At 44.4% G+C, this 4,693-nt stretch overlaps 1 protein-coding gene across 2 annotated transcripts in view; it reads left to right on the top strand.

Moving 5' to 3' along the window:
• Positions 1–2,388: 2,388 nt before the first annotated feature.
• The window catches only part of satb2 (SATB homeobox 2), a 46,837-nt gene continuing 44,532 nt past the window's right edge, over positions 2,389–4,693 (top strand). Inside the window, exon 1 of one of the 2 annotated variants that reach the window (XM_022740830.1) lies at positions 2,389–2,544. The gene's annotated coding sequence lies outside the window, so the exon portion shown is untranslated. The remainder of the gene's footprint in view (positions 2,545–4,693) is intronic. The other variant, XM_022740829.1, reaches the window with a different exon arrangement.

Raw genomic sequence — 4,693 nt, 5'->3', positions numbered from 1 at the left:
AAACCAGGCTCGGGTGAACAGGTGAGTCAGAGGTGTGTGACTGTTTCCGCGGGGTTTTGGGTCAGTGTTGCTGATGATAACAGTGTGAGGTGGTGAAGAGTCAGTCCTTTATAAATCTTGTCAGCCGTGAGCTCGAGCGTCTCTCTCTCTCTCTCCTGGTTGAGACTGAGCAGCTTTCTGCAGCTTCTCTCACTCCAAGTCATTTCGTTTAATTCTCACAGAGAATTAAAAAAAAACAAATCTAACTATTGATCCAGAGGATAAAGCTCCAGAGAGCAGGGCCTTGCGCGTGCAGCCTGGAGCCGCAGCTCGAGGCTCTTTTTCCTGGAAAGCTTTAGCTTTACGCGCACGACCGGCGACGCACCCGCGGCTCTTTTACTCAGTGGACCCCGCTGTAGATCCACATCCAGAGGCCAGAGGCGAGCAGTCATCCATCCCTTCTCCCCGCGGTTCCTCTCATACCGACACACCGCTCCGTGAAAACACAGCACACACACACACACACTTACACACACACACACACACACACACATTTGGATGCATTTTACGCGCAGTAAGAGTGTGGCAGATGTTGCAAACCTGTGGCTTCATTTGTGTTGCTCAACGCACGGTGGGTTGCGCATGCTCCCGTTAAAATGTGGATGTAAGAGTCCCTTGTTACAGTTTAACACAGATATGTACAAATCTGAACCCCGGCAGCTCTACTGAGAACAGAAAGAGAAAATCATTGTAACACCGTGCAGTATTTACTGCTCACACAGAGAGGTTATAAAGTTCATCACACTGTGTTTGTCTCATTTCTATTGAGATAAATCAACAGTTTTGACCTTCAGTTTATTTATAGATCTCCTGAAGAGTCTCTGCTCACTTCATAGTCACAGTGTAAAAACAACTGACACCTGACTCCACACAACTGAGGAGGTTTTTTTTTTTCCAGTCAGAAAACATTCCGTATGTCAGTGTGATTTGACCCTCGGTGGCTTCCTTATCTAATAGACACCACGCAGTGACATCTGTCTGTCAAGTCACAGGTTTATCATTAACAGAGAGACCACAACACTGACGCGAGAGAGAGAGAGAGGGACAGAGAGAGAGAGACAGAGACACAGAGAGAGAGAGAGAGACAGAGAGACAGAGAGAGAGAGAGAGAGAGAGAGAGAGAGAGAGAGAGAGAGAGAGCTCATCCCTGACTTATTATTAGGCTACTTATTAACGTGTATGAGAGAGGGATGAGAGAGTGAGAGAGGGGAGCTGCAGAGATAAGTTATATAATATTCTAATCATGTGTCTCTTCTCTTTCATGTCAAAGTCTAGCTACACATTATGGCCCAGAGAAGAAGAGCCCGCTGAGATACGATTTTTTTTTAAAATATATATTATTACGCAGCTGTTTATGTTGCAGGGAAACAGAAAGAAGCCAAAAAAAAAGTGTTTTTACGCATCTGAGAACTGTTTAATCCCACGGGCCGTGAACCCCTCTGTGTGTTTACTGTCGCTCCAAATGCTTTAATTCGTGCATAAAAAAAACTTTCCTGTATCATTTTATTTGTCTTTATAAAAGAGATCCGTCCCACAAAATGTATTCATGGGTCAGATTAGTTTTTTGACGCCCCCTCTGCTCCCTCCCTCCCTCCCTCTCTTTGTCTCTCCTCCCTCTCTCCTCCCTCTATCAGTCAGTGCGCCCGTTGGCACAGGAAAGATTGAAAGTGACACAGTGTGATTAGAACCCGGTCCTCTGCGCCGTTTCAACCCCGCTGTTCCTGAGACTCAGACAAACCGGTGTTTGCGTTTCGGTCAGCTGTGTGTTGTGTTTGTTTCTCCCGGGTTGTGCGTGTGTGTGTGTATGTGTGTGAGAGAGAGAGAGGGAGAGACAGAGAGAGAGAGAGAGTGTGTGTGTGTGTATTTGTGTTGGAGCGTTTTTCTCGGTTGTTGTTGGGGTTTTTTCTTTGCGCTTTTCTCTCCGTTTCCTGAGGATGAAGCGATGAGTTCAGAGGAGGGAAGAGTTCTGGCCTGAAGACACGGACAAAGACGCAAAAGGAGGACGAGAGGAAAAGTCCAGATTGCGTGAAAATACCAAGTGTGTGTGTGTGTGTGTGTGTGTGTGTGTGTATGTGTGCACGCGCTCGGGTCTGACACACGGGTCCACGGCTGCAGGACAGACCGCTGCCGGTGCTGTCAAACTCTCTCTCCGCCTCTATACTTCCACACAGCCGCGCATCCTCCGTCCACCTCCAGTGTCCGACATTCACTCCGCTGCTTTACGCGCTATCGTCGCCCCCCTCCCTCGCTCCTTCCCCCACCCCCACACCCCCCTGCCCACGCACACACACACACACCTCGTCGCCACGGGCCACTAACTGAAAACTTTTTCCCTGTGTGTGTGGATCTTCGGTCCGACTCCGAGTCCAGACTCAGCTCAGTACCAGCGTGATCCGCCGCCGTGTGTCCGGGAGCCGAACCCAAGCCCAGCCCTGGATTCAATACTCCTGATCAATGGACAGAGCCTCCTCAGCGGCCAGCAGCGCTACAGACACGCCGTAAACAGTGAGTGGATACACGCACGCACGCACACACACTCATCTGCTCACACACACTCATCTGCTCACACACACTCACACACACACACGCACACACACACACAGGCTGCACAGTGATTTAAACTCGCTATAAATCATTATGAAGTAAATACAAAAGAAATACGATAAAATAAAGACACTGATCGATTATTAAACTGATTGGAAACTTTTATTTTACATCAAAATTATTGTCCCTTAAGTCAATTCAATTGATTAAATTAACTATACTCTATTATTGTTATTATTATTATTATCATCAGTAGTAGTCTAATAAAAATATTTAAGACCAGCAATATATTTATTAGTTTTATTCGGATTATAAGAATTAAAATGATCTGAAATATATTTCTGCGATAATCCATATTATTAATTGTTATAGTTTTTAACAACACGCATATTTACCTCTAAAGTTCACGTGTGACTGAGTTCAGCTTCATGTCTCTGTGGTGTGTGTTCAGGTAAAATATATTTCCTTTAATATTAATATTTTGTACCTAATATTAGTTAATTCTGAAGTATTTTAAATATTGTGTGTAGATGCGTCAGTAAAATCACATATATCATAAAACAACTCAACTTGTCCGTAAATATTGTGAGTTAATTATTATTTAGTTTGTTTTATTCATCATTAGTTATTTTACTTCTTTTGGATCCTTGCAAAACGCTGCAGGTTTATAGACACACATTTAGAATAATTCACAACAAAACTTTAAGGTGTGTGTGTGTGTGTGTGTGTGTGTGTGTGGGTGTCAGAATAAATCCTGCTTTAATAAAAGAGGAAAACGTCTCTTTATGCGTCACCACGTCACTTCAGCCCGAGTTGTAACTTTTTAACTTTAAAAAAAATTAAATTAAATTAATGACTAATTACTGTGTGAGGTGTCGCTGAAGTTACTAATTAACACGTGCAGAGGTGAAATAATAGCGTCACTTTTACACCAGTAAACGATGAATAAAACATCGCGGAGGGAACCGAGCAGGAGCGGAACACGGTTCGGCTGCTATACGAGGCCTTTAACCTCTGGCACACATGGGACGGACACACACACACACACACACACATATATACACACACACACATATATACACACACACACACACACACACACACACACACACACACACACACACAGTTACAGTGGATGAAACACGCAGGGATATGAAGAGGCGACAAAGCTGCAGGTCTGACCGGGGGACAGTGCGCAGGTCTGGGGCTGAGGCCTCCGCTCTGCTCCGTGTGATCCTGACAAACTGAAGCCAACCGGTTTGGTTTCAAATGCAAGTGTGTGTTTCCGCAGAGAGAGAGAGAGAGAGGGAGAGAGAGGGAGGGAGAGAGAGGGAGAGAGAGAGAGGGAGAGAGGTCAGGAGTCTTTTCACATCCTCCATTCACGTTTTACTATTAAGTAAGTAAATAGCCTAAATAAACAAAAGTTTTAAATCCTCACGTGCACAAGTCAAACAACAGGTCGCACTAACAGAAGTGTGAAGCAGATTTTTCCTATAACATTTAAACGCCTCTCATCACGGTGACAGCAGCGGCTCTCCGCCTCTACCGGGAGCCCGTCGTCCTCTGTGACCTTTAACGAAGCAGCAGCAGCGGGCTGACTCAGCTCTCTCTCTCCCCCCCAAACCACCAGGAATCCGCACAGCGTTTAACTTTACTGCGCTTTTCTCATAAACTTAAACACGTGTGAAATGTCAGTTTCCGCTCACACAGACGACCTTTTATTCTTATTTCAGTTGGAGCTGATTTCTCACCTGAGCAGGTAAAGAGCAGAACACTACATTTCTTTTTTTATCGCATATCGGCAAAGTGTAATATGATTGTTATAATAAAAACAGGTCTAATAATTAATTTAAAATAATGAGTCGTCAATCAGAGCGCGCGCATTGACAAAAAATAACAAATTTGAACAAAATAATAATAATAATAATAATAATCTGTGATTTTTCTGAACAAACCGCGAGGAGAAACTGTTTGCGCTGAGTCGGTGTGATGGTGTCTGACCCGCATGGTAAAAAATAAATAAATAAATAAAAGTTAAAGGGCCGCGCAAAGTCTGACGGGACATGAAAAAGGGGAGGTGGGGGTGTACAGAGTTTCACAAATGGTGGGA

Source organism: Seriola dumerili, unplaced genomic scaffold (genome assembly GCF_002260705.1).
Source record: "Seriola dumerili isolate Sdu_G_001 unplaced genomic scaffold, Sdu_1.0 BDQW01000052.1, whole genome shotgun sequence".
Taxonomy (NCBI): domain Eukaryota; kingdom Metazoa; phylum Chordata; class Actinopteri; order Carangiformes; family Carangidae; genus Seriola; species Seriola dumerili.
The sequence above is the reverse complement of the archived record's forward strand: the minus strand, read 5'-3'. Positions and strand labels throughout refer to the sequence as shown.